This window comes from Pinus tabuliformis, chromosome 9 (assembly GCF_031772625.1).
Source record: "Pinus tabuliformis cultivar Carrire ecotype Pingquan chromosome 9, CPIR1, whole genome shotgun sequence".
In the NCBI taxonomy this organism is placed as follows: Eukaryota; Viridiplantae; Streptophyta; class Pinopsida; order Pinales; family Pinaceae; genus Pinus; species Pinus tabuliformis.
Genome location: NC_142307.1, coordinates 197,674,423 through 197,698,618, shown reverse-complemented (window position 1 = coordinate 197,698,618; position 24,196 = coordinate 197,674,423). Strand labels below are relative to the sequence as shown.

Sequence of the window (24,196 nt, the reverse complement as noted above, 5' to 3'; positions counted from 1 at the left end):
ATACCTGTTATCTGAAATGTTCCAGAGATCTTAGATTAAACAAAGATCTCAGAGATAGATATCTCCTGCACTTATTCTCTTGGTATCAGTCCTCTAAAATGAGTATTGTAATACTTCAAACAAAGATCTGTAGTGGCTTGGCCTTACCTCCGGGGATTATAGAAGATTTAAGAATATGCTGATGATGATACAGTCTCAAGCTTGACTGAATAGGACTGCTAAATAATCCTCCGAAAATATATTACAAAGCACTGGAACATACCTTGTTGACTTCCAACTTTTGCTCGTGATGATTGAGTTGCTCCTGGATTAGTGCCCATGTTCACAGATTAGGGCTTGTAGAAGGCCTTAAGAAGATACCGCAGATTTGTCATTCTTGAACTCAGACTTGCCCTACCACAGAAGGCTGAAGGTATCAATGTAATTCTTCATATGCTTCTTAGTGATTGCAATCTCTTTAAGCTTGGGCTTGTCCTCACCTGAGCTCTGATACAATGTTAATTTGAGTTAACATGTTCTTTGCTTAGGTTAATTACTTCATTCAACCATTTTCCCATTAATCCATTAGCAATCACATTAAACATTATATGACAGTAACTAACAAAAGAACATAAATGATAGATGTTGAAGACAAGCCAAGACAAAAGAACATGAGAATATGGCTCAAGCCAGGGAAAAACCCCAAGATGGGGAAAACCCTTGATCTAATCTTCTTATTATTAGTCATCAAATGTTCAACACAGAGAGAGAGAGAGAGAAAGTACAATGATTCAAAGTCAATACTGACTTGTCAAACTGAAGATCTAATCATTACAGCCCTTAAACAAATGAATGATCTACTCAAAACTGTAATCCTAGCATGAACTGGAGCTGAAGCGGGTAAGTCTGGTTAGGGTTGCTTAAGGATCACTGCCATCCATTCTGATTGCACCAAAAGACCTCATAACTGCGGTTAAGCTTAATATCCAAGGAGCTTCCATGAGGGCTGGTCACAGCTCATATAAGGCATCTCTGCGTTCTTTATTTGGGCTATATAGACAACGGCCCTTTCTGAGATAACAGATCAATGATGCAGCCTCATAAGGAGAGGGTTTCTCCTTTATCTTAACCATAGACAAGCCCAGAAACTAACTCGGCCTGCCATTCTGCTCCTGAACATGAACCTGCAAGGATAAGATAGCCCATACAAAATTGTCCAGACCTGCGGCTGTCCATCTGAGAGAGTCTCGGCCCTAGTGCAGAAGTTAACCCAGAAACTGACCATCCTTCGACCTCCTTGAAGACCTCAACTGCCTCAGACAAAGATCCAAGCCTTATTATATGTCTAAAATGAGGGAGAAGGCTCCTCTATATATACAATTTGATGGGGTTGAAGACACATGGATTTTGGGCTTATTGAGCCGGCATATAGGAGAGGCCAACCTTGTTAATTTTACATGAGAGAAACATAAATTCAAAATCACACTTCTCCTTAACCAAATTTGATGATCTTTAGGTCTATTTTGGTCCTCTTGAAAAGAGGAATTTAATGCTATAATTATCTTCCCCAAAGGAGTTGCCCAAAGTGGAATTTGGCCCTAGTTGCTAATTTTAATAGGTATCTCAAATAAGAGATAACTACAAGAGCTAGGAGAAACAATGTCAGATTCGGAGATGACCACACTTGTACTCAATACAATACTAGATGAATGGGGCAACTTTGTATCAAGCATCTATGGAAAGAAGGAAGCCACTCCAATCAATGATCTGTGGTCATTATATAAGATTGAAGAAACCAAATTAAAGGCAAAGAATGATGTTGGATCAAATGAGAAAACACAAGCATATGCAGCTATGACAAGGAGGAAAGGGAAGTTTGGAAAATTTGAATCTCGAAAGAAATTTCAAATGAAAACTGACATGTCTAAAATTCAGTGCTATGAATGTAATGAATATGGGCACTTCAAAAGGAATTGTCCTAAACTCAAGAAGGGCAACAAGAAAAGGAAAGAAAGAAGTGAAGCCCATGTAACCGAAGAAGTAGAAGAACCGGAAGAGAAGTCAAAGAAGGTAGAAGTAAAAGAACTCTTCTATTAAAAGGACCATCACATACATTTAGTTTATTTTCAATATATAGAAGTTAGCAAGTCATGGTAGGAAGCACTACAATCATGATAAGATGCGGAATTGAGATGACATCATATTAGAAGCATGAAGGATAGCTGAAGTAGCAGTTTGTATGGTTGAAGCAAGTCATCTAGCAAGATAGAAAGAGAAGACTATCATCACACCTCATCATCATTAGGAAGAAGCATTTGCAGAATAAGGATCATCAGGATCCTCCTTCAAATCATTGTTAAAAGATTCACCTCTACTTAGAAGAAGCAAGTGTCACATTCCACCTAGTGTTGGATCCGCAATTTAGAAGATGGTACAAGAGAAGTGCATCATGACAATTTAGTTGAAGTATTTTCATCTTCAAGCAAGGAAAGGGAAGCTGTTGAAGGAGGCCTAGATGATCACATGAAGGAAGAGGTATGCATATATTTGTTGACTTTGATAGATTGATAAAGTCATGTCATCACATAGTTGCAGATAGAATGGTTAGAATGCTCTATCTCATGAGCATGATTGAAGAAGAAGGGACTCTTCCTTCTGAATAATACATGAAGGCATAAAATTCAATATGCTTTGAACTCTTCTACACGATGACAAGATGAAATCACCATTACATGACTTCATAGAGAATATGAGGTTGTTGGCAACTATTGCTCCTATGGTGAAGGAACTATGTATTGAGATCCCAAGGAAGCAATATATGAAGAAGGTAGAAGAAGACTTTGTAAAGATGTACTTATAGCCACTTGAGATAAGATGAGTAATCAACATCTGATAACAATTGAAGGATTAGCTATGACATCTCTGTGGAGAAAGTATGAAGACCCTGATAAGTATGAAGGAAGAAGAAGAACCTTGATAGTAAATGCCTTGGAGATGGGTTCGAAAAGTATGCAGGATGTCGATGTTGCAAAAGTAGAAGTCATGATGAAAGATCGTCATGAAGAGGTAATTATATTTTTGAAGTTAAATTTTTTATAATCATCAGGTTGGATTGGAACAGGGCTATCGGATGAGGGTTGTTGAAATTCACCTACAACTAGTACACGTAGACTTGGATGGAAAACTCTAGAAGGAACATGACTTGGAAAGAGGCAGCAGTATGAAGGATATCCAGATGATGACAAAGAAGGTCACTTCCGAATGAAAAGATGGCATGACTAGCATTACCTAGTTCAACACTATGAAGAAGAAAGGGAAAGTGATGTAGAAGATGGCCGAAGCCCTATGAAGAAGTTGGCTCCATAATGAAGAAGTTAAAGTTCATCCATGACATGATGATGTAAAAAGGAGGAGCCCTTTGAGCAGTTGATAGTACCATGATCTCCACCAAAGAGCAAACAGTTGTTGATAGAACCAAGTCCCTAGTTAAGAGGGATCTTGGGTATATTCCTTTTATCGGAATGAATAGATCCTCCCTAGTTGAGAGGGAGAGATAGATACATCATTCTTGTCTTCACATTATGAAGAAAGAATGGAGGATTGGGTAAGCATTTGAATTCTGATACTCTTTCAGGATGAGGTAGGGCATCAAATAGGAAGGAGTAGTCAAAGAGGAAATTCCTTGAGGATGTGTTAATCCAAGATAGGAATGGTTTTAAATGGACATACCTTGTGAACATTTGGATGGGGTATGTGCCTTAGAGAAACAATGATGAAGGTGTCTATAAATCATTGTCTCCCCAACATTGTGCTCTAATCTAGTGGAGAGATAGAGTTGTTAGTTAAGGCCTTGCTATATGAAATTGTTGGTTGGTACGATGAGATGCACTGATATAAGCTGAGAAGATAGCTTATGAGATGGGTTACTAATCCTTTAGTATGAGAATGTCCATGTACCTTCTATGTATTATGAATACCTCCTTAGTTAAGAGGGGGTGTTGAAATATGTAACTAGGTTCTGTCTTCATAATGTCTTATGTACGCTTGATTTTTGTATTTGCTGTAAAAGAGAAAAAAAAAAATATTATTATTATTCTATAGCATGGGTTTCATGCTCCAGGTCAATTTTTTTAAGTCAAGCACCCATTGAGTGCTTCTAGGGTTTTTTTCATAGAGTCAAGAAGTCAAAAGAGTCATTGTCATATGTAAAACACCCTATTGGGCATCTTGTATCAAGTCAAAATAATTTATTGTGAGTCAAAAATGTCATAGTCTCCCTCCAAGACCAAGTCAGGCTACAAGTGAAGAAGTCGGCCTGTAGAGGACAATTCAGCCCCATCTAGGGCTATTCGTCGTCCATAGAAGCCTATATATAAGGCACTTGACCATTGAAATATCACTAAAGCAAGTTCGATCACAAGGACAAGAAGGAGAAAAATAAGGACAAGTGAAGAAGGGAAGAACTCAAGGAAGGAGAACTGAAGTTGTCAATCTGTTTTTGTGTCTATCCTCTCACATGTGCGAGTTGCAGCCAGGGTTTTTGAACTCACAAAGATTATAGTCAGAATTAACCAAAGGAACTGAAATATAGTTGCTAAAAAAAGTTAAGAGGTTGAGTATCTACGAAGAAAAGAGAAAACCAAGCGAAGGAGAAAATGACTCAATTCTGCCCTAAAATCATTCACACATACGAAATTGCAGAGATTGCAGGAGGGTCAAAAAAATTGAAAACTTGTTGAAGAAGCCGAAGTTTGTTGCAGTGGTCAAAATTGTGCAAAAGAAGAAGTGTTTGACTTGGGTTGACTTTGTGAAGGATAAGCTCATCAAAGAAGAGGTTGACTTTGTGAAGGATAAGCTCATCAAAGAAGAGGTTGACTTGGTCTTGGAGGAGCCTTGGTCTAGAGTCTAAAAGGTATTGCAATTCGTCATTTGAAGATTCTATAAGAAGAGAAGAATTCTTGTGGGTTTTCCTCTCTAGGAGAGGTTTTTAGCTAGCAGCCTATATTTTGTGTCCTCTTATTCTATTGGTCTTCATAATTTGGTAGTTGTTTGATGACAAGAACATTATAATAATCAAGAGAAGAAGAAGTTAATTACAAGTACATCAAGTTTAAGTAAAATAACATCACAAGCAGTTATAAAGTATAAAGAAATCGCCTTAATCTAGCTGCCCTAGATTTCTCAACACGTGCCTCTAAAGCAAGTGAGCCCTATAATTTGAGTCTCGCTTGTGAAAAGGCTCTAAAAATCACTACTTGTACTATCATTGATTCATATTTCCTAGTGATTTCCTTATACCGAGACTCCTCCCATCAGTGAAAGTCTGTAAAGAGCAAGGGACATCGACTAAGGTGAAAGTGGGTCCTTGTCCCATTGTTGCCGCTTAATCTAGTAGCAGTCCCTTTGGAACCCCTCCTAGGACCCCTACTAAATTGAGTGGTAACATTTTTGGCATCATTACCGAGGAGGAAGCAAGTTTACCTCTCTTGTGAATCGTTGAAGAATTGGTTCATTGACGACATTATAAGTATTCCTCTGGCAACTCCACAATACCCTCCTTGAAACGGATAAACCTAAAATTATAACTTATCAATGAAGAGGTAATGAGCCTCCTCATACTCCTTTATTTGATAGAGTAGCTAATAAAAGGAAATGTAAACATGAGTTTTTCATTCCTTTAGATTTTCAAATATTCTATGGGCCCTTCTACATCCCCCCCCCCCCCGGGAAATCCACATAGGCCAATATTTACCAGAAAAGAAGACCCTGAAGAATTTCAACCCCCAATTCGGTTATCAGTTTTCCTTATCACTCCATGCATATAGTTTTAAATCCAAGCATGATAAAAATTCTAAAATCTGGAAATGACAATATTTTCTGAAAACACAAATTTAGAGATTTCACAACTATTGAAATTGCAGAAATAAAACACAGCAAAATTATGACAGCCACACAGAAAAAGAACACAGTGATTTTGGTCAATGTGACTCTGGAAAAACCCCCATACAACTCTTGGGGAAAACCAATTTGAGAGCTCTTCTTTATTTCTGAAAATGCTTTTACAGAGAAATTGAAATACATAGTAAACATTCCAACAACCACAAGTTACAACTTATCTCGATTTCCGTGCTTGAACTCTGCCTTGAAAATCATGCCAATCAGCAAACTGCCAAAAAAAATAAAAAAATCCAGCAATAAAACAAAATTAAATGTTGTAAGGCATGCCTCAAAATTCATGCCCGAGGGCCGAAACCTATTGTACGGATTTCAGCAGTACGACTACCTCAAAAATTGTGCCCAAAACCTACCTCGAAATTTGTGCCCTTTTTGTTGTCCCTCTTCTTCAATTTTTGTGCCTTTCTCCTGCTGTACGTTTTTTCCTTGGGATGCATGCCAATAAATGTTGCTACCCAGATTCATTGAAATGTCTTCTTGCTGCTCTCCTTCACTTCCTCACTGCTAAGAAATTTTCTCCTTTCTCTCTCTTCTCTTTCTCTCAAATGCTCATGAAAGAATGAATTGATCTCTTTTTCTTCTCCTCCTTTTACTCTCTAAATGACCTTTTGGGTTACCCTAAGATCTAATGGCTCAGATTCATCTAGATCTAGGGATGAGAATAAATGTGCATTTAATTCTCACTTTCTATTTTTTAACTCACCCACTTAAGTAAAGACCCACTTAGCCTTTTATTTCCATAGTCACTTTTTCACTTTATAATTCTTCATTGACTTTAATAAAGTCACCTTTAAATTAGAATGTAACTTTACCACTTATAAATGTCAAACCAGGCAGTAACTCCTCAACCAAAAATTGATTCGTGTTTATTCCTTCAGGTAGGTCTTCATTATATACATGAGGGAGAGACTGTTCACTTCATCTCCCAATGACTGTTCATATTACTTATTTATTTATTTACATTATATTCACCCAATCATGAGGATTAGGTGTCAACATTCCCCCCCTTAATCTGAAGGGATGTTGGTGAGTCCAAGCATCATTCTGAATCGTTCAAGCTTTTCTCTTCCAAACGCTTTGGTGAAGATGTCTGCAATTTGCTCATTTGTGGAACAATGACGGAGATGGATTGTTTTGGCCACAACATGATGTCGAATTAGATGATATTTAGTATTGATGTGCTTCGTTCGATCATGGAACTTTGGGTTCTTGGCTAACTTTATTGCAAAGGTATTGTCAATCATGAGTGGAGTTGATTGTACTTGTTTTACCTGCAAATCTTCAAGAATTTTCCTGAGCCACACAATTTCTTTTGTTGCTTCAGCTGCTGCCACGTATTTTGCTTCTGTGTGGAATCTGCTGGAACTGATTGTTTGCGTGATCTCCAGGAGACAGCGCCTGATCCAAGACTCATAGCCTATCCTGAAGTAGATACCCCAGTTTCTTTGTCTCCATCGAAGTCCGAATCAAAGTATCCAATCAAGCTGAAGTTGTCCACCTGTGTATACTTGATTCCAAAGTCTTGAGTTCCCTTCAAGTACCTTAGAACTCTTTTTGCAGCAGACCAATGTCCCTCACAAGGCTTTTGCATAAACCTGGAGAGGATTCCAACAGCAAACGAAATGTCTGGTCTGGTAGTTGTTAGGTAGTTGAGACTTCTTACAGGCTGTCTATACTTTGTTGCATCCTCAAATTCTTTTCCTTCAATAGATGTGAGCTTTAAATTTTGTTCCATTGGAGTAGTAAGAGGATTGCATTCTGTCATGCCAAACCTGTTCAACAGATCTCCAATGTATTTCTTTTGAGAAAGAAATATGGGCTTCGAATGTTGGGTTACTTCAATGCCAAGATAGTAATGAACATAGCCCAAATCAGTCATTTCAAAACTTTTCCCCAATTCCTTCTTTATGGATGCAATGTAGCTTTCAGTGTTCCCTGTCATCAAAAGATCATCTACATATACCACAAGATATACAACTGTTTTGCCAACTTTCTTGACAAATAAAGTTGCATCATCAAGATCATAATGTTTGAAATTGAGTTTCAGAAGATGCTCAGTTAGTTTTTCATACCAGGCTCGCGGTGCTTGTTTGAGGCCATACAAGGACTTCACAAGTTTGCATACTTTATGTTCATGTCCTTTCACAGCAAATCCTTCAGGCTGAGACATAAAAACATTCTCTTTTAGATCTCCATTTAAGAAAACAATTTTTACATCCATTTGATGGACTTTCCAACCGTTCTGAGCTGCTAGTGCAAAGAGTGTCCAGATGGTAGCCCATTTTGCTGTGGGGGCAAAAGTCTCCTCATAATCGACCCCTTCCTTCTGTGCAAAACCTTTTGCCACAAGCCTAGCTTTGTGCTTGTCAAGTGAGCCATCAGCTTTATACTTGTTCTTGTAGACCCACTTGCAGCCTATTGGTTTGGTTCCTAATGGAGGATCAACCAGCTTCCAAGTGCCATTCTTTACGAGGGCATCATACTCCTTTTGCATCGCTTCTTTCCATTCATCATGAGAAACAGCTTCTTTGAAGGAAGTTGGTTCAAAATCTGTAGACAAGTTCAATTCATAATCATAAGAAACATCCATATAACCAGGTGAATTAGACTCATCCACATCACCTCCATTTTGTCGGTTTGAATTTCTAATTCCTGTCTTTCCAACCTCATCAGGATGAACACTTTCAAGTGTCTTTGTCAGCCACTTTGGGGGACCTTTCTCAGATGGTCCAGGCTGCTCCGTTGATTGAGTTGGGACTGAATCAAGGTTAAGTCTCCCAATTCTATCAATCACATCACTTAAAACATCATCTGTTGTTGGAGTTTCATGCGAGGGAGAGTGTTCTTCAAAAAACGATTCCACATGTTGATCTAGTATAGGAATCCCCCCTTCAAGATGTGGAATCTAATTATCAAATTCTTGAAATGATTTTGCTTTTGCAAATTTATCTAAGCGATCAAGTTGTCGTTCAACAACATTGTCAATTTTGGATGATTCAAGAAAAATTACATCTCTAGATACAACAAACTTTTTATTTACTTCATCATAGAGACCGTATGCTTTGGAGGTGTTTGAATACCCTAGGAAGATACACTTACGACTTCTAGCACCAAGTTTGTTTTTATGTACCTTTGGTATCAAGGCATAACAGGTTGAACCAAAGACCCTGAGATGCTTTACCGAAGGAACATGTCCATACCACATTTCATAAGGAGTCTTGTTTCTAATAGCATTAGATGGACATCTATTTTTTATATATGCAGCACATAGAACAGCATCAGCCCAAAACATTATCTTTACATTTTTGAAAAAGAGCATGGATCGTACCATATTTAAGATTGTCCTATTCATTCTTTCAGCTACACCATTCTGTTGGGGATTATAAGGTACAGTTGTTTGATGTTTGATCCCATGCTGGCGAAGATAGTTTTCAAATTCATTTGATGTGTATTCTTTTCCATTATCAGTGTGAATAGACCCAATATGAGAATGTGCATCATTTTCAATCCATTTGTGAAAATTCTTGAATGTTTGAAAAGCATTAGATTTGTTCTTCAATAAATAAACCCAACACATTCTGGTGTAGTCATCAATAAATGTCATCATATATTTATTTCCATTTGTAGAAGGAACAGGCATTGGACCACATAAATCTGAATGAATGAGTTCAAGTTTTCTATGTGCTCTTGAATGTGAATCATGAAAAGACTATTTGCTATGCTTTCCTAGAATACAAGCATCACATTGCTTAAATTTCCTAGGAATTGTAGGCAAACCAGCAACACCATTTTTCTTCAACAAGCGGAGGTTGTCATAGTTCAAATGTCCAAATCTAGCATGCCATAATAAACTTGATGGAAGTGTACCTTCTTCATGATGAGAATTGTATAAGAAATGTTGTGCACGAACAGAGGTTCCTTGCAGCTTGAGAAGTCTTTCTTCTTTTATTCCCCTCATGACAAGTGAGTGGTCAGATGCTTTTCTTACCTCAAGCTTGCCATCAAACATATGAATGGAGTGACCTTGCTGGCGGATGTGAACCAAGGACAACAAGTTTCTCTTGAGCTGTGGGAGATATAGAACATGATGCAGAAGAAAGTCTAGAAGACCAGGCAGTTTAAGCCTGATTGTGCCAAGCCCTGATGGCTTGATTTTTGATTGGTCTGCAAAGTATACTGCTCCATCAACATTGTCAGTAAATTCTTCAAAAAAATCTTTTCTATGAGTCAAATGGCAGGTTGCTCCTGAATCAAGCAACGAATCATTTTTCCAGGAAGCAAGTGAAGCATTAAATAGATCTTCATTTACTCCAATATTACATTGTGCCACAACATAGTGAGCAGATTCAGGTGCTTTACCTCTGTCTGTATCATTAGTTTTACCTTTCTGTTGGTTTCTTTTCTGCTCAATTTTATCCCATGGTAGCTTGCGTGTAGAGGCATCATGTGATCCATTTCTTTTGCAGCAAATGCAATGCAAATCTGCCTTTTCTCCTTGAGAATGTCTACCCCCCTGCCTCTGAAATATCTTCCTCTTCCTCTTCGACCACCTCTTCCTCTTGAAGAATCTTGAGCAGGATGCTTTTCGTTATGAGCAAGGCACACAGCCTCTTTAGAAGATTCAGGAGCTGTCTTCTTTCCAAAAGCTTTATCTCGTTCAGCAAACTTTTTCACAAGAGAGTCAAAGGTGATATCTTTGAGATTTGCAAGAGATAATTGGAGTAAGTAGGATAAAGTGCCTTGAGAAAAGCGATAAGAGGCATATCCAATTCAACCTTAGTGGATTTGATATTATGCATTATAGACTTTACTTCAGATGCAAGAGCAAGAGGATCATTATTTTGCAATTCAAGAGTGAAGAGTTTAATCATGAGTTGAACAACTTCGAGTGCAGCATGTGAGTCATAGAGTTCTTTCAGCGTTTGTAAGGCTTCAAAGGCAGTTGAAAATGACGAAATATGGCGACTCACCTCTTCATTTACAGATGCTGCAATTAATGCATAAGCTTTGTTGTTCTTGTTTCCCAAATGACAAGCTCTTTGTCTGAGGTAGGCTGTACTGGTTCATTGTCTCCATCTTCAACACACACTCCTTTCCACAACTCATTGAAAATGAGAGTGTGTTTTATCATCCGGGACCATTCAGGATAGTTCTCCTTGCCAGTGAGAACTATTCCCACCATGGATATGATTGAATGCATTCTGTAAAAAAATTACTTCTGTTGATAGAAAATATATATATATGCTATACCTTCCACTTCTCAAATATATATGCTATACCTTCCATATACCCATATATGTTTTTTTTATACCATATAACACATCGCCATAAAAAAAACTTAATGAATTTCATGTCACATTCACTTCTATTATTCCCATTCGAAATAATATATTATCACTCCATGTAATATATTATTATTCTTATTACTCCATTCTAATCAAACACACATTAATCATAAGGATGATCGTACATATAACACGGCCTTCACATATGAACATATGCTTTCATGTAAAAAATGTATCTCACCAATAATACACCATCATACCTTACGATCCCTCTTTTTATTTAAACATACAAACAATGCAGCATGGAGTTAAAACCAACGCACACCAAGAATGCACGGTCTTTAAAAACAACAAAGATTAACGCACCATACAGGTATGGGTCTCACCACGCTTCCAACATTTAGAATAGATTTCATCCAGCGCTCACCAGGAAAGTCCATTCCAGTGCTCACAGTTTATCAACACACCGAACAACGGTTTATCAACACACCGAACAGCGGTACCATTTACACACAGACCATGACCAACACAACCAGTGCACAGTTCAATGAAGTTCACAGTCAAACGCAGAGCAGTAATCCAACATTCCATTCAACGCAGGGTACAGCACAGCATACCATTTACAGGCAATCCTCCGAGCACACAGCACACGATCTCACAGTGATTACAATGCAGCCAACGCTCGAAATTCTGGTAGCTGATTGCAGCGTATGGAGGGAGCACCCAGCGTTCACGTCGGATTCACTATTACAAAACAGTTCAACGGACTAGCGTGTGGTTCAAAAGAATTTTGGTAGCAGCGTACAACGTACATCAAAGCACTGTATGCATTCAGCGGATAGAAGGCAGAGTAGGAATAACTCTGAGTGAGAGCAGGAGTTCATTAGGATAGTTCAACGCATGTCAGGCCAGCATACAGCACATAGTAGCGACTGTGGAGGGGACAGAGAGCAGTAGGCAGAGGACATAGAGCAGTAGGCAGTGGGAGTTACAACTATTTTGGGAGTTGGCTCTGATACCATGTCAGACCAGGCAGTAACTCCTCAACCAAAAATTGATTCGCATTTATTCCTTCAAGTAGGTCTTCATTATATACATGAGCGAGAGACTGTTCGCTTCATCTCCCGATGACTGTTCATATTACTTATTTATCTATTTACATTATATTCACCCAATCATGAGGATTAGGTGTCAACAATAAAGTCGTTTTTAAATTAAATAAACTTTACCACTTATAAAGTCACTTTAGGAGAAAAGTACAAATGTTGGGAACGAGATCCACCCAAGGACAGTTTTAGGGCTAAAAGCCCATGTTGTGGGTCAAGTTTTGTAATAAAGTTGTAAAGTCTCTGCATTTTGTGGTCGCAGAGCGCGAAGGTGTCATGAGTCATAAAGGGTTGTCTGACCTTATTTTATAAAGTGTAAAGTTGGTATCTACCCATGGTCCGCAGACCATGGGATTGTATAAAAAGAGCTAAGTAAGTAAGCTCTAAGTAGTCTTAAGTTGTCGAAGTCTTGAAGTCTTGGTAGCGAAGTCTAAGTGTTTCGAGTCTTAGCATAGGTAGAGACTCTGCAGCTGAGTGCGTAGAGGCCTAGGGTAGAAGTCTGCAATTGAGTGCGTAGGGCGGATAGAATCTATAATAATATGAAGATATCAATAAAAAGAAGTATTTCGCAATTCCTGTGTATTTATTTCCTATTAATGCATCTTGTCATATTGTGTATGGATTTCATTTACAATGCTTATGTGATGCGCGAATGTATGTAATTATGTTGGTTAATTGAACGCAAGTGAGAATCTTAGTTTACGCGGTGCTAACTGTGATTGTTTAGTAAGATAAGTAAAACACTTAAGATAACTTGGGAACCTGTACAATACATTGTCATAGCAGCGCGAAAGTACCTGGACCACAGGTTAGGGCTGCGCGAAGGTCAATCGTACTCCTTCGCGGAGGTACTGAAGGACAGAATAAAGGGCTAGACTGACAGAGCCCGAGAGCTTAGCGACCTGCGCGAAAGCAGGAACAGAGGGTATAAACTGACATCACGACCATCTCAGGGTGCGGAAACTTGGTTCCAGCATCCCCCCATACTGCTTTGGGTGAGACTTTGGTCCGCGCTCCGCAGTCTGATGCCAAAAGGCCCAATAGTGTAGGGATTTGTTTGGCTAACTAACGCTGAACCTGGGTCAGGCCCCACGCAGCCAACAAATGGTTCCGTTGCCGGGACCGGAATCTGCATAAGAGATGTGTGATGTCGTATCATTGGAATCCAACTAAGAAAGAGGTTGAAGATTGGTTAGACAGGAAGATTGACAAATTCGCGGCGCAGGAGAAAAGAAATCCGTAACTAACAAAGGAACAGTGGCTGGACAGGTACCTATATATAGAAATCCATGAGATCTTTTTCTGTTCCTTTCTAGTTGAGTTATACGAGTTGATCGCGAAACTAGTGAATAGCCAAGGAAGGTGGAGACTTGACGGTCCTCTTGTCTGGACCCCGGAGTTAGTACAGAGACTAGAAGCCTCTAAGAATAAGATCGCCAGTGCTGTCGATCATTGGCTCGATCGCATCATAGGAGATTTGTGATTGAATTCGCAGTTGATTCCTCAGTTAGCTACAGTGAGGAGGAGCAGCGCTTTTTCAAAGGTCCGTGAGGTAAGTACTTGAAGTCTTTGAATACCTAGATTAAGATGTTATTGTGCGAAAAACGGGTTATGCAGCTACCTTGATGTTCGGAGCTACGCGAAGTGGAAAGACTTACAAGAACGAAGGAAGAAAGGGTCCTGAATATAGTCCATTGATTTCACCTCCATTGGGTGACGAAGAGGGAGTAGTGCAGGCTTCTCCACGAAGTGCAATTCAGTTAATAAGACAAGGATTCCCGCGACTGCCACCTCTGCCCACACCACCTCCAACTTCACCACCATCACCTGCGACCTAACCCACACCATTACCCCCTCCACCGCAGTTCAACATGGGAAATTCGATGAAGTTGCCTTTGATTAAAGGCTTAGGAAATGAGGACCGGAACCAGTTTTGGTTCGTCGTGAAAGCTGTATGGGAAGCTCAAGGCGTTACAGATGATCACATGAAGAAGACAACATTGGTTAGTGCTTTGCAAGATCGCGCGCTAACCTGGTACATCAAGTACTCTAATGATAACCCAAACGTTGGAGTGGCAGACATTCAGACCGCGCTGAATAAGGAATTCAGTAGGCCTAAATCTAAGGCACAGTCGATTATGGGATTCAAGGAAATCGCGATGAAACAAGGCGAGACACCTTGGGAATTGGATCAGAAGTTGAAGTGTAAAATCCGCAAAGCTAATATGAACTTAACAGATGGACAGCACCGCGAGTGGTTTGTGGCTTCGGTCCAACCACACCTAAAGGTTGCGCTATCTCAACAGAAGATTACGACTCAGGCATAGGCCTTGGAGATTGCAATGAGACTGCATGAAACATCGATGTAAGCTCCAAATCTAGGGGTTCAACAGATCCATGCGCAGTTGCAAAATCTTTGCCCTGAAATGCAAAATTTGAAGCAAGATAGAACAACTCGACCGAAGGTGTGCGAAGAGGTATGGTGCCTGAAATGTAAAGGTCAAGGGCATGACAAAGACCATTGCCCGGTCTTCGCGAACTATATTGCAAGAGGAGGACCGATGCCTTTGAGGCCGGAAGCTCAAGCAGGACCAAGCGTGGGGCGTGCATTGTGGTGCGCTATATGTTAGGTAGCAGGAAAACATATGACGGATAACTGTCATTTGCTGCAGAAATTTGTACAAACATCGCAGCAACTGTTCTGCAACTTCTGCAGATCGGTAGGACATGATGAGCGCAACTGCAGAAGTTATGAATTGATGATGGACAAAACACCCGCCTATAGGGTTCAAGCAAAAATGCAGCCCCCTGACCAGAGCGTAGGGATGGCGCGAACAGGCTTTCAGGGGCGCGGACGAGGCCGAGGTAGAGGAGGACCTGGCAAAGGTCGGGGACAGCTAATCTGCTACAACTGTGGAGGACCAGGACACTATGCCTATGATTGAACTAACCCAACGCGTCTGTCGTGCAAATATTGCACTCTGTTTGATCATGACATAGAGGATTGTCCGACGCTGATAGCAAGGATACGTGACAAAGGGGCGCTACCACTTCAGCCGACTCAGAACCTGCAGATGATGAGGTCTGAGCCTTACGAAGAGGATTCGAATGTGAATATAGTGCTCTGAAGTGGAATTGCAACAGGTGATGATAAGGGAAAACAGCCCGAAGACAGAACATGGGTTCGCAAAGCGCTAGCGAAGGAGGCTGAATTTCATTTGGAGTGCGCACATGAAATGTTCATGGAAGCCAAGAAGAGCTTCGCTGAGGCCTCCACCTCAAGGAGCAAGGATAAGTCTGACCAGGGGATGGACCCTTCTATGCTTACGACCTTTCTAGAAACCTGCATGAAGCTGTTGCGCAATAGCAAGGCTGTGAAGGGATTACAGGAGCTTATAAATAGATGTGCTGGAAACACTCCGGGTGAACCGCGCGTGGTACGAAAGATTGGTAAGCATAAAGCAAGGACAAGACGAGAGATGAGACTGACCGCGCAGATAGGAGAATATGAAATGGATCAGGTTATTTTGGATCTGGGGTCAGATGCGAACGTCCTACCAAAGCAGACTTGGGAGCGGATGGGAAGACCTGCGCTGCAGTGGTCTCTAATTCAGTTAAGGATGGCAAATCAGTAAAAGATCATCCCCATGGGATGGCTGCAAGGGGTGACTGTAGATATTGAAGGCGCGAGCGCGTTGGCTGACTTTGAAGTAATAGAAATTATGGATGACAGCAACCCCTACCCTGCGCTCCTTGGCATTGATTGGGCTATTGACATGAACGGGGTAATCAACCTAAAGAAGCAGAAGATGATATTTAAGAAGAAATCACTCCGTGTAATAGTACCCCTAGATCCTGCTGAAGGATCACGCTATACTGAACCAGTCTGCGATTATGAGAGCGATGACGATTTGGACTGTATATATAAGATAACAGCGCGAGACCAAGATTGGGTGAATCCAACAGCGGATGGATGAATTACATGGGATTGCGAGAGTTCCTACACCTCAGACTCTGATGAAGAATTAGAGCGCTGACAGAATCGATTACATGAAGTAACCACACTGAGTTGTAACATGATGACCCAGTCACTGCGTTGTGTGTCGACAAAAGTAAGAAATTTGCCCACTTATGATAGCTTGAATGATGTAGATGTATTTTTGGATGCATTTGAGAGGGAGGTACCAGAAAAGCAGCGTTTCCAAGCTTTGGATTGGGCCTTGCGTGCTACGCCCACAAGATGGTGGGGTACGCACAAGGGTAGCTTTGATGATTGGCACGAGTGTAGGAAGATGATGAGAACACGCTTTGGGAAGCTGAAGGTACGAACGACAAACAAGTATGACGGGAAGGATGATCCATGCGCACACTTGGCCCAATGGGCTCAGGGTTATGGAGTGAAGCCCCAACCAGAATGGGTGCACTTGTTCTATCATACCCTGGATGTCATCCCGATGAACTGTTACTTGGAAACAGAGCTCCACCATGGTACAAGTGAATGGGATATTCTGCGCGAAGGATTCATAATGACGTTCAGCTTTGAAGATGGGTTTGACAGTGTTGACAAAGCGCTACAAGAAGTGAAAGCAACAATCTTCGGGATACCTCAGGATCCTTTGGATCTGATTCAACCGATTGGACTACTCAGTTGAGCCACGCATTGGAATGTTATAACGTGGCCGCTAAAGAAGAAGACGAGGATCCGCGAAAGATTAACATCCCTGAAACAAAGGGTCACCGCGAGGTTGAAGGACCACAAATTGAGAATCCTGATATAACCGCGCCACTGAAAACGAAACAGGTAAATATTGGTACGGAGGCGGAGCCCAAGTTCACGAAGATTAGAGATCACTGGGATGACGCGACGGTGGATAAGGTCGCTGAATTGCTCCGCGAATACCAGGACTTGTTCCCTACCAAGTTTACGAAGCTAAAAGGGATAATAGAAGACTTGGGCATTATGAAGATCACGTTAAAACCCGACGCGAAGCCGATTAAGCAGAGACCTTACCGCCGTAATCGAAGCATAAGGAGAAGGTCCGCTTAGAGTTAGACAAGATGCTCGCAGTAGGCATCATTGAGCCCGTAGAAGAATCTGATTGGGTAAGCCCAATGGTGGTACAGGAAAAGAAGCAGAAGGATGAAATATGGATATGCGTAGATCTCAGGAAGTTGAATGACGCTTGCGTACATGATCCTTTTCCAACTTCGTTTACTGATGAGGTATTGGATAATATAGGTGGCCAGGAAGCGTACTCCTTCACTGATGGGTTCTCTGGGTGCCATCAGATCAAAATCGCGTCGGAGGATAGAAGCAAGATGACCTTCGCGACTGAGTGGGGATGTTTTCAGTACACTGTAATGCCTTTCAAATTGAAGAATGCGCCTGCGATCTTTTCCTGCATAGTCATTGCTGCGTTCAAGGATTTTATTCATAAATTCCTAGAAGTGTATTTTGATGACTGGATTGTGTTTGGGCTGGTAAAACGCCATGTAGCAAGTTTGCGCCTGATGCTAGATACCTGTTGAAGGTACCATATCGCGCTCAATCTGAAGAAGTCCCTGTTTTGTGTTCCTTTTGGGACTTTGTTGGTTCATGTGGTTTCTAGACAGGGACTAATAATAGTAGATCCCACGAAGATCGTAGTGATACTTAACTAGGAAGCGTCGAGGAGCGTGAAACAATTGCGCGCAACCTTAGGACATACTGGGTATTACAGGAAGTTTATCAAGGGCTATGTCCAGATCACCGCGCCTATGGAGAAGTTGCTGAAAAAGGATGTCACATTCTGTTGGAACGAGGACTGTAAGAAGAGCTTGGATGTATTGAAAGAAAAGATGGTCACCGCGTCGATTTTAGCCTTCTTGGATTGGAAGAAGGAGTTTGATGTACATATCAACACATCATGTATAGCTTTGGGATCAGTACTGACACAGGCTAGCGGAGGAGAATTGGACCACCCTATAGCGTTCGCAAGCAAAAGGATATCCAAGGCTGAGAAGAACTATTCCACCACTGAGCGCGAAGGGTTAGCCATGGTATACACGCTCCAGAAGTTTAGACACTATTTGCTAGGAGGCCATTTTAAGATGTATACGGATCATTCCACGTTGAAATACCTGGTCAATAAGCCTGTGTTGGGGGGGAGAATCTGCAGGTGGTTGTTATTGTTCCAGCAATATGATTTTGAAGTTATTGTGAAGCCTAGACGACTGAACGTGGGACTAGACCATCTATCACGCATCGAAACAGGGGAAGAGCCCACTAATTTAGAGGGATTTCCTGACGCGCAACTATTTGTTGTGCACGTCGCGGACGATCATTTTGAAGATATCATACACTTCCTAACGACAAGAACTGCCCTAGAAGGTTACACCATCCAGTAGAAGAAAGAGTTAGTAGTGCGCGTGGCAGACTTTTCTGTCATTGCTGGGCATCTGTACAAAATGGGGTCTAATGAAATATTGCGACGATATGTACCGAAGTTTGAAAGGAGCAGTATCCTCGTGGACGCTCATGGGGGCGCCGCAGGAGGTCATTATGCAGGGAGAGCGACCGCACAGAAGATTCTACGTGCAGGGTTGTGGTGGCCAACCCTCCATCAGGATTCAAAAGCTTACTACAAGGCGTGCGATGTGTGTCAAAGGACAGGCAGGCCATCGCGGAGGGATGAGCTGCCTCTGAATCCACAGATGACATTACAACCCTTTGAGAAATGGGCGATAGATTTTGTGGGGCCCATTTAGCCCCAAGGTAAATAGACGGAAGCGCGGTACATTATCACCGCGACGGAGTATTTGACTCGATGCGCAGAGGCATAGCCTATGAAGGATTGCATAGGCGCGACTGCTGCAAAGTTCCTCTTTGAGTAAGTATTGACGTGATTTGGGTGTCCAAAGATTTTGATACTTAACCAAGTATATCACCAGAAGAGCACATCTTATCACTCACAGGCTAACAGGATGGTGGAAGCATTCAATAAAGTGTTGGAGAATGCGCTAACCAATGTTTGCAACGCTTAGCGAAGTGATTGGGACTACGCATACCCGCAGTACTATGGGCCTATCGGACTACATGCAAGAAGTTGATTGGACAGACACCCTTTAGGCTTGTCTATGGTGTTGAAGAAGTGATGCCCATGGAATACAATGTGCCTAGTTTGTGCATAGTGGCACTCATGGGTACGACGAATCGCGGAGCCCTAGAAGAGAGGCTTGCACAGCTGGCTGAGCTTGAGGAAGAGAGATTTCTAGTTGGATTTCACCAACAGGTCCAAAAGCAGCACGAAAAAGCATGGCATGATCGGCACATTAAGCTACACACCTTTAAGGTAAATGACCTGGTTTTGTTATATGACAACAAGTTTGATAAATTTCCAGGGAAATTCAAAATGCACTGGTTAGGGCCCTATGTCATTAAGGAGATTACCGATAGTGGAGCAGTTCAGTTGGTTAAATTGAATGGATATCCCTTCCCAGGAAAGGTGAATGGCAGCAGATTGAAGCCATACACCGAGGTCCGGCCATGTGACTATATGAAGGTAACACAGTCTTAGCACTCCAGGCAGCTGAAAGGAGGCGCGGGACTATAAACTACACTGCCCGGGTTGGGGAGCTGCGCGATTGGAGGATTGTGCGAAGCAAGGAAGTGTCACAAGGTTCGTAACAGCATGAAGGGAGCTGCACTTCCCAAGGAGAAATCACGCAGGTCAGCCGGAAAGTGACCGTTAAAGTCACTGTTCATGATTTGACAGTAGAAATGCGGCCAAATGGAGCGGGCGGCCGGCATTTAAGACGAAATTTATGGGTCAGATCCTTGAAAATCTACCGCCAATCCGGCATTAATGAACCAAATGTGGGGGGAACGGTCGGATTTGAATTCAAAATGCCCTATAAATTACAGGTGGCTGCCCAGCAAAAAACACTTGGCATTTTGAGAATTGAGTTGTTGAGCTCTCAGGCGCACATGAACCGAGAATTCTTCGAAGCTCTAATAGCGAGTTCAGCGTTTGAGCAATTACCAGAGATGACACGAGAATTGTTGAATAGCGTCATGTTAGCACCCGCAGAAGCTATGGATACCGAAGCAGTGACAACTGAGGAGGCTATGCCGAAAGTTGTTATGGAGGCAGAGGAAGCTGCTCCAGAGGTTGCCGAAGTATTAGCTGAAGTTCCCAAATCACCACGGACACCTAGACCGAAGCCAACCCCAACCAAGGAAAGCACGAAGGATAAGAAGGGCAAGCAGCCTACGATACCAGTGCGCGCATCGCCGAGAAGAAACCCACCGAAGGAGAAGCCCACCACATAGGAAAAGGGCAAAGCCATCAATCTGGAGCCGGAGGAGGAAGAAATCGAAGACATCTCGATGGATGATGAGGACGTGGGGATAGACGTGGAGGAAGTTGAAGTCCAGGGTGCTGACCCTATCACTTGGTTGCCTGAGTATGTCCCTCCGCGCAAGGGCAAGACCAAGGTGCCAAAAGATATCGACAAGAGCAAGGTCCCATTGCAAACCCCTCTGCTACCAAATGAGATTATTTTTGAAGGACTGCGCTTGGGGCGGGTTCCTCTGTTAAAGCTCGAAGATTGGGACTTAGCGGACCATGAGAAGTTCTCACGCCTGGAGATCGAACAGCTAATGCGCCGCATTATTGACACAACCACCGAGATGACCGCATTGGAGCCGCGGAAGTGGCTCAGAGGAGTAGACAAGGCAGGTCTGCTCAACCTGTTATGGGTGTCGCACTACAACCGCACCCCAATTACAGTATTGGTCATCAAGCAGCTGCTATGCTTGGTGCATGATGGGTGTCTGTGGCTGGAGGAGCCAATACCCATCACCGACAGATTGATCCATAGGATCACGCGGCTACCCTACACAGGAGAAAATTCGGCCATGATGTTTGGTGAAAAAGGTGGCGAGCAGGCCCTCACGGAGGCCATGAAGGAGAAATTTAAGCTTGTGAAGAAGCCGCATGGATATGCCATATCAAGTATCAGTGACCCTGTCGTAAAGGTGGCCACACAGATTTTGGCAGGGAAGGTGATGAGGAAGTGTCATGCCGATGAAGTGCCGGCACCTATCGTCGCGCTAGCAGCCCAGTGCGCCGAAGGAGTCTAGTTCAATTGGGCGCACTATCTCCGCTGTGAGTTCCTTGCGAACTGCGGCGAGGCACGAGAGCTCAGCAAGACTTTCCACTATGCATGGCTCTTGCTGTCTATTGTGTTGGTAGCATGGGAGCTACCAAAGGACAATCAATTCCCCTCGGTCGCGCCGGACCTACCAGAAGCAGCAAACTATGCTTTGTTGTGGGCAACCAAAGATGCGGAGCGCATCAAGGACAGCAAGATCTTTTGGATCTTGATGGAGATGAACATCCGCATGGCTATAAATCGCAAACCGCGGTTGTCACCTACTGTGTTTGCCAACCTGCAGGGCTACGTGGAGTTCAACGAAGATTTTCACCATGTGTCAATCAGGGCATGTAAGGACCCTAGGCGGACATGGTATGACTTGCCTTCCTTGGCAACGGGCAATGCAATTGATGCAGTACTTGATCGTTGGCCGACAAAATGGCGCATTACATTAGACTTGGCGATGGGGCGAGCAAGTCCGCCGGGCAGCGCAAGGAGGAGGCCAAGTTCAAGATGGCGCAGCTAGCCGAGAAGAGGAAAAAGGAGGTCGCTGACAAGGCCCAGCCAGAGCGCGATGTCGCTCAGCAGACGGAGAAGCAAATAGGTGGAACAGAATGGGGTTCTGACAAAGGCGCGAGGTCTCCTTCGCCCGAGACAGAGGAAGAGACAGATGAGCAAACAGAGCAGCATGACGCAGACCTGCAGGCGACATTCGCCCGCATCAAGCATCCAAGGGAGTAAGAGAAAGGAGGGTCGAGGAAGAAATCCAAGGCCACTAAGACATCGTTGGACCCAATCACCCTCACAAAGGGCGATTTGCACGACATTGGAGACACAGTGCGGGATGTCACCGTGGAGGCCCTACAGCAGTTTAAGCAGCAGTAGCAACTAATATTGGGGGCCATCCAGACAGGCCTGCAGGAGCTGCAGATCCGCGTGTCACAGGCTGGCATGGTGTCCACCAACCTTGCTATCGGTACTTTAGAAGCCGCTGAGATGTTGCGCGCGAAGGTCTCCAGCGCGATAGTGCTGCCCGATGGAGCACTAACCACAGAGAATGAAGCTGACAGGCCCACTATCAGCACCCTCAAGGGAGTGGGGTTGAATCTAGCAGCACTCCCTGGCAAGGCACTCCACCTATTGCAGGATGGAGCGATTGCGGAGTTAAGGGCCCGTGTGCACCACGCTCTACAGGAGCAGAGGATTAATAATGAACCAGTGATGCGGGGGAGCGCCCCCCCCCCTTCGAACCCGCTCCCGAAGCGCGCTCCGGGCGGGAGCGGCTCGGGAGCGGGTCGGGAGCGCGCTCCCCAAATCGCTCCCGGACGGGAGCGATTTTCGGGAGCGCGCTCCCGTAAAAAAATTTGCGCTCCCTGGTCTGTGAGGGAGCGCTTCAAGGAGCGATCGCTCCCGCGCTCTCGGAGCGCTTTTTAATGCCCGGGAGCGATCGGGGAGCGATCGCTCCCTGATCGCTCCCGGGCATTAAAAAACACTCCGGGAGCGAATTTTAAAAATTCGGGAGCGATTCGGCGGAAAAAAATTCCGCGGACCCGAAAAAAACAAAAAATTTAACTTATTTTTTTGGATTTATAAGCCCAATGGGCCAAAACAAAATCATTTCAATGAGATTGAGCTTGAGTTTGAGAGCAAAGGAGAAAGGAGCAAGAGCTGAGGAGCAAGGAGCCAGAGCTGAGGAGCGAGGAGCAAGTGCCAAGGAGTGAGGAGCAAGCTTGCAGAGGTAAGTAACTTAATCATTTAGTTAGTTTAGCTGGTTAGGTGGTTAGTTTGGTTAGTTTAATTTACCTGTTTGAGTTTAAAGATCATTAATTTAAATTAAATTAATAAATTAAATGAATTAATCCCAATAAACTAAATTAATTTGCAGATTCAAGACTCAAACCCTACAAACATCAAACACGATGGACCTGGGGATTTTTATTGGCATTTTCCTCTTCCTGGTCCCTTTTCTGGTTATTATGGTGGTGGAGAGTAGGAAACGGAGGGGGCCTGAAACTGAAGAGGTGGATGAAGAAGCCGGAGGAAGTCAAATAGGTGAAAACCCCAGTGAGGAGGATGTGGAGGAGGGTGAACATGAGGGTCAAAAAACTAAACAAGACCAAACTCCATTGTGGAAATATGTTCAGAGGCCTGAAGCAGGGAGAGGGGGTGGAACCACTAAATTTCATTGCCCCCATTGCAATTCTGATTTCACAGGCTCATACACCCGTTTGAGAAGACACCTTTGCGGGAAAAGGGCATGGGATGGAGAGAAACAAATAGGAATCAGAACTTGCGACAAGGTGTCAACAGAAGATAGAGCCAAATACATAAAGGAAGAGGAGGACGCCCAATACAAAGCAAAAAGATCAAGGGGTTTCTTTGAAAGCTCACAAAGAACTCCTTCAGCATCCTCCCAAGGCAGTGGATATGGACATGGAGGCTCAGGGTCATCATCTTTACGCCGTAGAACCATATCAGATTTCCTTGATGAGGGGTGTAGGAATGATGTGGATTCAAAAATTTACAGGTTCCTCTATGCAAATGGGATACCATTCAATGTTCTACGCTCACCTTATTGGCACGAAATGGTTTCTGCCATAAATGATGCCCCTAAAGGATACAAGAGCCCTGGGTATGACAAGGCAAGAACAGTTGGCCTTGATCATGAAAAAGCAAAAATATCACATTCTTTGAATAAAATGACAAGTTCTTGGACTGACAATGGGGTGTCCA

At 42.9% G+C, this 24,196-nt stretch overlaps 1 long non-coding RNA gene across 1 annotated transcript in view; it reads right to left on the bottom strand.

The window, feature by feature from the left end:
* Positions 1-261: 261 nt before the first annotated feature.
* LOC149147829 (uncharacterized) overlaps positions 262-24,196 on the bottom strand; it is a 126,014-nt gene continuing 102,079 nt past the window's right edge. Inside the window, exon 3 of the long non-coding RNA XR_016263035.1 lies at positions 262-486. This is a non-coding gene — a long non-coding RNA (uncharacterized LOC149147829). The remainder of the gene's footprint in view (positions 487-24,196) is intronic.